This window comes from Electrophorus electricus, chromosome 8 (assembly GCF_041902795.1).
Source record: "Electrophorus electricus isolate QZ-2024a chromosome 8, ASM4190279v1, whole genome shotgun sequence".
In the NCBI taxonomy this organism is placed as follows: Eukaryota; Metazoa; Chordata; class Actinopteri; order Gymnotiformes; family Gymnotidae; genus Electrophorus; species Electrophorus electricus.
This window is the reverse complement of record NC_137504.1, coordinates 6,191,122-6,201,724: the sequence shown is the minus strand read 5'-3', so window position 1 is coordinate 6,201,724 and position 10,603 is coordinate 6,191,122.

The following is a 10,603-nucleotide window of genomic DNA, read 5'->3' as shown; positions in this document are numbered from 1 at the left end:
TTTTATGCATTGCTTTTTTGATTGTTTGTTTAAAAAAAAATAAAAAGGTATTTTTTCCTTCAGAATGTACATTTTAATTTTAAGTACATTAATTTTAAGCATTTTAATTACTGTTTAGTGAAGAAAATTAATTTTTTAAAAGAGAAACTAGTGGAACAGTGGAACCAATTATTACCTTAATTCTTTAAAAATGTATTTTATTTGCAGTTGAAATAAGTAAGTAAATAAGTAAAAAAAAAAAAAAGATTAATTAATTTACTAACTGAAAACTAATAAGCTAAACTAAAGATAAAAGGTGAATTGTTAAAGCCACATTTTATGATGAGACAACAATAGTTGACACGTGTTAAAAAAGAAGAAAATACAAATACATAGTGTGCAGTGGTCCAAATTTTAAAAAGAGAGATACTAATGACACAGTGGAACCAGTTATCAACTTAATTATTTTAAAGAGTTTCTTTGATTTGCATTTGAAATAAGTAAGACAATAAATAAGTATGTAAATAAAAAAATGTAAAACTATTAAACAAAAGTAAGATGAAAAGGTGGATTGTTACAATACCTACAAAAGGCTAAGACCTACAATAGCTGACACAGGCTTTAAAAAAGAAGAAAATACAATGTCTACAACGGTCCCAAAGTTACCCAAGTTACTTCATATGTCATGCATAGGAACGAGTCAGTGACTTTGCCTGCTTAAGAAAACCCTCATTTTCATGCATAATAAAATGGATATACACTCCCCACAGCTCATGTGCAAACCTTGAATAAATGTCCTGGAGCCAAAAGGTCTGTGCTTTTCACTTTTGCCCATATCCTGACCCAATTGTATTGTGTCTAAGAGCTATTGCCTTCCCATAAAGAGCACTCTTGTCTTGGAGAAGAACAGCATTCTGGCGGGTGATAGTAGAGGGGGATGCTGTGTTGTCTCAGATGGACAGGGTTGTTACTCATTCTGACAAGTGTGCACTCCTCGAGCACACGGAACATTACTCTGGGGACCCTCCCTTGGTTTCATCACTCCCCAGTGCTGATCTTCTCTGCCTGGTACTGTCAGAGGGGCCCTCTGCGGCCTGGCCTCCCTCCCCTCCTGCTGCCATAAACAGTCATGGAAGTGCTGCAGTGAAATATAGCAACTGTTTATGACTTATTCATGGAAGCATTACCTACTAGGAGAGCTGTGGACAGATGGAGATGGCACATCGACATGTTCAGGCTGAAGGAGAAACGGTCTCTGTCTGATTCTCCACACACATGCCTCTCCTCCCCTCAACATATAATGTTCAGAAGCTTTAAAATTCTCTGGCTTTAGTGTTCTGCCCTGTGGTTTCATGCATACAAATCCTCCGGAGGTTGAGCGCATGTAAAGACAACAGGCTGCACAGCTATTCATACTGATATAAGGCTACATGCTTAGTCATATGGAGAGAATGGTAAAATAAGGCTTTTGTCAGAATTTTTCTGTAGTTATTGCCTTGCTGTTATGTGATGTGTTTGATAGCAGTGTGCTACAATGCAATCAAAGCCAAATTACATAGGTCAAATATTTTGATAAAAGATCAAATTATTACATAGAGAATATACATAGAGAAAAACTAAGGTTAATTTTCTAAAAAATTAAACATTAAACATTTCAAATTAAACAAACATATAAAGAGAAAATCCCACTTGTAATTTTTGTGATTTATGTGGAATGAAGCCTGTCTCTGGTCTCAGATGTTGGGCTTTCTCATGCTGCTGATAACTGAACAAGATGTTCAGAACCTCAGTTACATGTCACCGCATAGTTTGATCAGCACCACAGGCAAAGGTTATAACTTACTATATACAATAAGTACATATTGCATCTGATTAATTGCATTAATAAGGCTTTTTTCTTAAGACAAATAACAAACCTCAGAAAAATAAGTTATTGAGTCTTAGTTTACCTTTTACTTTGAAAAACATTGAGAGTAATGCAAATACTTGTACAGCATAGGTCCTCCAGTAGCTTGGTTTAATGCTCATTCCCCTGTAGACCACATGCTTCTGCAGAACTCTGCATGGCTTCTGCTGAAATGCCCAGTGAAAATAGTATCTTAACAGCTTGTCTTCAGACCACCATACATCCCAGTAAAAAAGGAAAGGAAAATACAGCAACAAATCAAAATGTCCAAAATTATCTATGGCTTTTGGCCCTATCATCACAATGCAATTGCAAGGAGACTATCTGATGCTGCGCAGGGAGGTGTGACTAATGCAGAAAGGGTTACAAGGGTCATAAATGTTAGTTTTCTGTCAGAGAGAAATGAGTGGCATTCAGTGACGATGACGTCGAGCTCTTTAAGTTGGGACTTCAGGGAAACATACAAAATATGACAATAAAACCCCTTGGCGAAATCTGATAAAGCACAAATTAAAGTAAATAAAAAGAAAATGAATGCACTCCTATGACCATAGTCTTTCTCTTATCACTCATGTGCAAGCCAGAAAACCCCACTGATTTTCATAGACTGGAGGAAACACCACCTCCAGCCTCTCTTTTATTAGAATTTGGTATGGCCTGTTTAAATCCACAGCTGTGTAAATGATGTCCAGAATTCCAGGAAATCACTCTGGACAGAATTATCTAAATATTCCAATTGATTCATCATTAACTAAATAGGTTTGACTTTGCTTAATAATGACTTATCTTCTTACAAAAACATCCAAGATCCACGGATGAGACATCATGTTCTCCAGAGGTACATGTCATATCCCATCCAGGTTATATTGTAGTATTTTCATGGTACTTACTGTATTTTATTTGACTGATCTTAGTGAAGTAAAAGTATAACACAATGCTGGACTTCTGAGTTATTGTCTGCTTATTTCTTGGATTCATTTCACAAGAAATACAAAAGTCAGAACTCATCTAATTTTGAACCAATAGGTGTTAACAGCTTCAGTCTTGTGTCTCAAATATGGAAACCAAAAGAACAGACACCTCTTTAACACATTAAGGCTGACAGCAACCTGTAGAGTCAGTAAGTAATAGTCTACACAATGAGAAACAGTCCAAATCTTTGGCCAACATACAAACTGGCTTAGGCCACAGCGCTACCCTGTGCATTTAGGGGACAACTCAGATTTGTGCTGAGTAGCTTGATAAAACAGCGGGAACTCCACAGAGGACCAGAGGCTGAACATTAAAACGCATGTGTTATCCATTCTATACTACTATAAAAAGTGCGCAGGGGACCTTATTCCTTTACCATTGCACAATGCAAAGATGCTGAATTTTTTTACAGAAGTCTTATGCTGCTTGTAAATAAAGCCTTGGGGTGCATATGGGAGGGAGCACAGAAAGGCATTGCTTTCATTTTGGTTAATATATATATATATATATATATATATATAATATTTTAAAGAGATACTGTCACTGTTTCAAAACTTGTTGAAAAGATATTTTAAAAATTATCAAAAATATTGAATAAATATGCATTCATGTGTTTTTTCATCTCCCATTCTTAATACTAAAAAAACAAAGCTAAATACTCAATTAATTGTTTAAACAAATTCAGACATAGAAGTACAGTTTTTTAAATTTGAATTTTAAATGGTATTATTACATTTTTATCTGTTTTCACACCCGCATTATGGTGTTACATAACTGTCTCATATCTGTTCCTTCCTAATGACCATATCATCAGATTATGACTCAAACAACTCAAGCAGATAAAGAGGCAGGATACCGGTAATCCACTTAATCATCTCCAGTCTGCACACAACATGACTGTGAGTGATGACAGCAAGGGTGAGCAAACTGCAGGTACATAAAGAGAAAAAAATCACCTGTACCTTTAGATTCCAAATCACTCTTTCCAAATCATGAGAAACAAATGGGTTACAACAGTATGATGAATTCTGTATAGATAGTCCTGTTGACTTTAAAAAAATATCTGCCATTAAATATAATACCTTAATATCTTGCTTTGATATTTGGCATGGCAATTGCAATGCATCAGAGAAGCTAGTCAAATAAGAGTAGTTATTATAGCAGTATAATAGCTCTTTGTGCAAGTACAGTACTGTGTCAATAGAATGGCTTATGTGAGATTAATGTGCACAGTGAACATACTGTTTTATGTAAGAGAAATGTGCACATGCTGGATTATGTGAGAGTAATGTGCATGGTGAACATGTCTTATGTGAAAGTAATGAGCACAGTGAACCTTCTGGCTTATGTGCATGATGTGCACAGTGAACAGTGGTTTATGTAAAAGGAATGTGCACAGTAATGTGTCAATAAACATACTGTCTTATGCAAGAGTAATGTGCATAGTGAACATACTGGCTTATGTGAAAGTAATGTGTACAGTGAACATAGTGGCTTATGTGAGAGCTGATTACATCTCTTACAAGTAATAGAGTAATCCATGAGGGATGGGTGATGGCAATTGATTATTTTATGCCAGTTGTTTTAATAATAGCTGTGTTAATAAATGTACACATAGCACATCTAGAGTGGTTGCAGGCCACACTACTACAGTTATCACATGAATGATCATTTATGTCACTCTTGATGAGCATGTCTTTGATGTTTTTGTCTCATCTGTAGGAGGTAAAACACAAGTAAAAAGCATAATCTATGTCCTTTTCAGTAATTCCACAATTTGAAACTATTCACACATTTCAACATTTTTCAAGAGGTAGTCTTCATTCTCACTGAAAATTTGCTTAAGTCTTATTAGCTGTGAGTAAGGGATGGAGTGTGAAGGCCTTGGAATGTGAACAGTTGTACTGCAAATAGGAATTAAAGTCTATAGGTTTATAAGAGATGGTGTTATTTAAACAAGAATTTCCAAACTTCACTGAACGACCAAAAAGCTTATCCTCATGCCAGGATGTTGTCACGGAACGCTCGCCTCCCGCAAGTCACGTGGTTTGGCTTCCTCTCCGGAAGCGGAGGGCAACACCCTCAGGAATTTTGGGGGTGGGGAGGCTGAGGCTGTCGAGCCTCCTCCTGGCCCGAGGAGGACTGAGGGGCACCACGACAACCAGAAAGAGGGTGGTCGGGTGGAGCCAGCGGGATCTCCTGAGTCCCTTCCCTTCAGCAGACTCGCCAGCGAGACTGGAAGGGTATGCCCAAAGCCTCGGAGGCAAACCTAGAGCGGCGGGAGAGAGGAGGACCGTTAGGGGAGGTAGCACGTCTGGAACTGGGGCGGATGTGCACCCCCGCATGTCCGTTGAGGTCATGGACACATCAAGGCGAGGACGGCGGGTGCCACATCACAGCGGCTTACGTTTGTGTGAGGGCTATTATGTGTTTGTGTTTGGGTGCAACGTTGTAAGGAGCGTACCTGACTACCCTGAGGGAGGCAGGGAAGCTGCCTTTCTCCCTCGCGCCGCGAGGTCTCCCTTGTTGGTGGCACGTGGCCCGCCTGGTAGTGGGTGGGCACCCGGCATTGCCGTGTTGCGTTTGTGTTTACATGTACACGGCGCCCGCGGATTCGCGTTCATTGGACGGACGCGTTGGGAGCCACGCCCCTTGGGAGGGGGTTCTGTCACGGAACGCTCGCCTCTCGCAAGTCACGTGGTTTGGCCCGCCACGTGCAGTGGGAGGGTCATGTTCGTAGCCACACCTGCAAACCTGTATTGTTAGTCTTTGTGTGTTTAAACGCTTGTCGTTGTGTGCAGTGTTGTCAGTTATTATTGACGTAATGCGTTAAATGTAACCCTGTTGCGTTCATTGTTTGTATGACATGTGAGTGCCGTCGTCTTTATGTTTCAATTAAATGTTCGACTTACAGCGACTTACAATTATGACTGAGTACAACTTGAGCAATTGAGGGTTAAGGGTCTTGCTTAGGGACCCAACAGTGGCAACTTGGCAGTCATGGGGCTTGAACCAGCAATCTTCCAATTACAAGTATCTTAACCACTGAGCTACCACTGCCCCCAAAAAAATGTTTCTCAAGATATCAAAGATGTTAGCATAGAATGGTCCCATTTTAGTGACCATACTAACTCCTCTTATTTGTGAGGAGTCAAAGGTGAAGCAGTTCAAAGTTAACCCAAGTTCAGTGAGTGGTAAAAGAATATCTGTGGTAGGATTCTTCTCAGGTCTTGCATCAAGAAAATGTTTTAAAGCTCTTAAACCATCTTCATTAAGGATGACCACATATAAACTTTTAATGTCCATATATATACTTCCCTTCAGTGTAGTGAAGTACACAAAGTTTATAGGGAAACACATATTTCGGACAGAGGTCCTTCATCAGCTGTGCAAACAAAGTGCTAACTGAAAATTTGCGTCGGAATGAATTTTCCCTGGACCTGCTGAGTGAATATGTACATGTCCAAAGAATTTCTTCATCTCATTCCATTAATTTGGGGGAACACAGAAAGGATTTATACACCAAGCATAGAAAACCTCAGTGGGATCACATGCACTCTGGATGCTCACTTTGTGTGGGGAAATGCAGCATACAATACAATGACAGGCTTTTTCAACTTGGTTAGACAAATAAAAAGTTTTCTCACTGAGGAATGATGGTTCAAAAATGTGGGTAATCCTCAATCCTCTTACAGGGTAGTCGTTCACAGAAGAGAGTAGTGTACTGGTGAAAGATAAAGATTCGCCATGTATCTTCAATGTTCCAAATGAATATTAGGTATTATGTGCTATTTTATTGAAGACATTATCTACATGCTTTTTTTGCAAGGGATACACTGTAACATATGAAGCAATTGATATGGTACATTATAGAAACATGTTACTGAACATTATATTTTTACTTTATATTTTTGTATTCATCTTCTTTTGTCAGATTACCTGAAACATATGTTTGCCATATTTTTATAGCAATTATGTTAGTCAATATGTTAGAGAATTATGCAATTATGTTAGAGAATACAGGAGTTGCAGAAATACAGGACAGTTTGCAATTTTGAATTAACATTACGTAGAACAAAATAGATCCACAGATTCTAGGACTACAGTTTGACTTCTCAAATAATTGCTACATTAGCACCATGTGCAAAAAAATGCTAAAGGAATATATGAATGATATTACATTTTACAAAAGATATTTCTTTTTTTAATGCCAATACACTAGGCTCTCTTAAATATGGTCATGTACTTTGGAAGGGGATTAAATAATTTTTCATACCAAAATGTGTTTGTTGTCCATTGTGCTCCTTCCCTACAGTTCGGATTTGGAGGGTTTACACTCTTAAATTCAATGAGGTATTGAATTTAACCCTCATTAACCCTCATTCCCCTCTACTCAGAGAATCTGGTATTTTCTGTATCTTCCATAAAACACAATAACTCATTTCTCTTATACCAAGAATAAACCTGCAAAGAACAATTAATCCTCACTGGAACACAGGCCCAGGATTACAAAGGAAGCTTGGTTAGGTGCCCAGTGTGGTGCAGAAGAGTCATATTCAGTCACAAAGACTAAACTTTTGTCCTGCTGAAAAACAGAAACTTTTCCCCCAATCGATGTTCAGTTCAGTATACCAGCATATACTTTTAGGGTACTCTCTGAAGAGACATATAAGATAAATAGATAAATTATAACCGCCAGTATTACTTCTAATAAAACGTCAGTGTAGTGATAGAACTGTAAGCAAAGATAGCAAAGACAATGCAAAGCTGACCTCACGACAATGCATTTTCAGTTCCCAAATAAAATATTAGCCTAGCTCCAGATCACTGATGTCTTGGTAGTACATACTAAATACTAAGTACTTAATAAAAAGGATAGAAGTGTGGTTAAGAGGCTCCACAAATGAATGGATGCTAGGATACTGAGGCATATGGCATCTGCAGCTCCTCTACCCCTGGTGAAGACCAGACGGTTTAAGCCAGCACATGCCAATAGAGGGGTAAGCGCTCCCAAGCCACTTCCTCCCTGGGTTCCCTTCATGGCTTGCTAACGGTTTTCCACCAACACGACAGTCCTTTTGAAGTTGCTTTTAAGAGTACAATTATTCCCCCCTCCAGACAGTACACTCACTTCTCACCTTTTTAATAAGCCACTCATAGACAAGTGTTGGATGTTTTTTTTTTTTTTGCTCTCTCTCTTTTTCAGACTTACTCTCCAAGATGCCTAAGTGCTCCCATAAATTCTCTGTCACTTGGCTGCAAACATGCCACCCTTCCACCCCCCCACCCCCCTTCCACCAGCCTGACCCTCTTTTGCTAGGTTTTGAGTCACTGTGGCTTCTGTTCTTTGATTTTCAACAAATCAGGTGTGAGTGAATGTAAAAGCAGCTATTAAAGTGCAGGATCGCATGAAGTTCAAAAGCCCCGCTCATGTATGAACACCAAAGAAGTGGCACACCCTTCCTAACCAGCTCTGAGAAAGCCCCCTCACCATTTCATAGTACTTAGCTATTTAAACCTGTTCTGTTACGAAAAGCTGCAGAAGGGGGGTTGGGAGCTTAAAGTACTATGTCATTATTAACATGATCCCATCTGTTTTAAAATTCAATTGCTCCATCTGGTTCCATTTATTTTCATATAAACCCGATGTGGTGCTATTGGGGAATAGCTTGGGTAAAGTGCTGGTGGCAGGTCAGGAATGGGCACACTAGCAGAGCCAGAAACACATGTATGAAAAGCCCTCAGCTCTGTGGCCAAACCATGCTGCTCCTTAACAGAGCACATGGGTGTGAGGTGCCATTTGCAAATATTTAATGTGTGGACGGTCATTCACATCAAATTATGATTAGTTAAATCTATCTTTACTCTACACTGACCTGTGACTTGTGGAACTTAGTTTCTTATATTGGAAAGGAAAAAAAAAAACTTCACATCAAATTAAAAATACTCAACGTTCTTTATACTGTATGGAGGACAAAACATAACAAATAAATAAATAAACTGTAAATGAATGAATTAATAGATAAATGAGCAACATAAAAACTAAAATAAATGAATAAATATATAAATTAATATTTGGCAATAAAAGCGTAAATTAATAAATACATTTGTGGTGGATTTAAAAAAATAAATAAATAAATGTGTGACAAAAATAATAAAGAGAAATGCATAACTGAATTAATAAACGTGTACTTATGAGCAGAAATAGATAAATAAATTAGCATTTTATTCATGCTTTTATTTATTTCTAGATGTAATTATTTATGGATTTCTTCCTCCAGTCTAATTGTGTGCAGGAGCTGAGCTGCAAGGCGGTAGGCGGACTAGACGCGACTAAACAGTAGGTCGACGTGTCCAATTCCAACCAACACGGCGAATCCGTTTCAAACTCGATGACGGGTCCACATCTTTTTCTCACATAATTTCTCCAAATTTAATCCTGAAATAAAACGACCCCAGTCTAACTCGTGACCCCAGTCTAACTCGGCAGCTATCAAATGTAACTGCATAGAAAGAGCTTCTGCTATCACAGAAGTAGCAGGATAGCTAGAATATGGATACTATTAAAATGTCTTCTTTCTGTATAATATTACACGTCGAGAGCACTACTCCTATTTTAATCACTATAACCTTTATAACAGGATTAGTGTTGCGTGCAAAGCCGCAGAGGTATTGTTCTTAGCAAGCAAAAACTGTGTTGGGTCTACTTTTGCCGATTGCCACAAACCATCAGCTTCCATCTAGAAACAGTACAAAATTTAATTTTCTTGTTACATTATGCAACCTAAGACATTAACCATATGCTGTTTTTTATTCAGCAACATATAAATGTCGACAAAGTTCTAGAGTTTTTACTATTCTTCAGTATTTTAACTTTTTGAAGGAAAACTATAACAAAACTCCGACGAGCAGAAGCTGTTTTAGATTAAACCATGTGGCGAAAACGCAGTGACTGTTACTGAGTTGTTATATATTTTATTATCGTTCTCACGGGAATAGGCTACCATAAAGTTCATCCACATTCCCACTGTCACTGCGAGGACGTTCCTAAACACGCGGTCTGCCGCGGAGTCCCGGAACAGTGGTGCTCGCCGCATCTATTCTGATGTAGGGTGAACTAAGGTTAAGGTGCCAACGTGATTCAAAACCAAGGCAAGCGTAATCTAACTCTCTGCTTTCCCTACAATTACCCAATAATGTGTTGGTTTACTCCGCTTCATTAGCATAGTGGAGGAAAAAAAAACAAAACTAATAAATCTATAAATAAAGAAACGATTAAATAAATACCTGTAGAAATAGATAAATGTAAAAAATAAACAACAAAAAAAACCATTATTTACTATTTTAGATTCTGTATTTATTTATTTATAGAAAGCAATTAAAGATAAAATTCTGTATTTAAATACATAGGAAGCATTAGAATAATTACAATGTGTCTAGTTTGTAAAATTCATTAGAATTTCTTGATAGAACTTTATACACACAAATTCCACATAGAAATGTCAAAATCTTAAAACCCATTTGCTGCCATTATAAAATATTTGAAAATTCACCAACACATTAAGAGATTAAGGCCAATAATAACTGTTATCATATAAACAGAAATCTTTGCATTGTTAAATGAAGACCATTCCAGATATTGTGATAAGTCCAGACTGTTGTTATTTACTTTCAAGTACTCTTGGGTGGGCAGCAGAGGCCTCTGCTGTGATCTCCTCTGTAGCCCTCTCGCCTCCTGTCCTATTT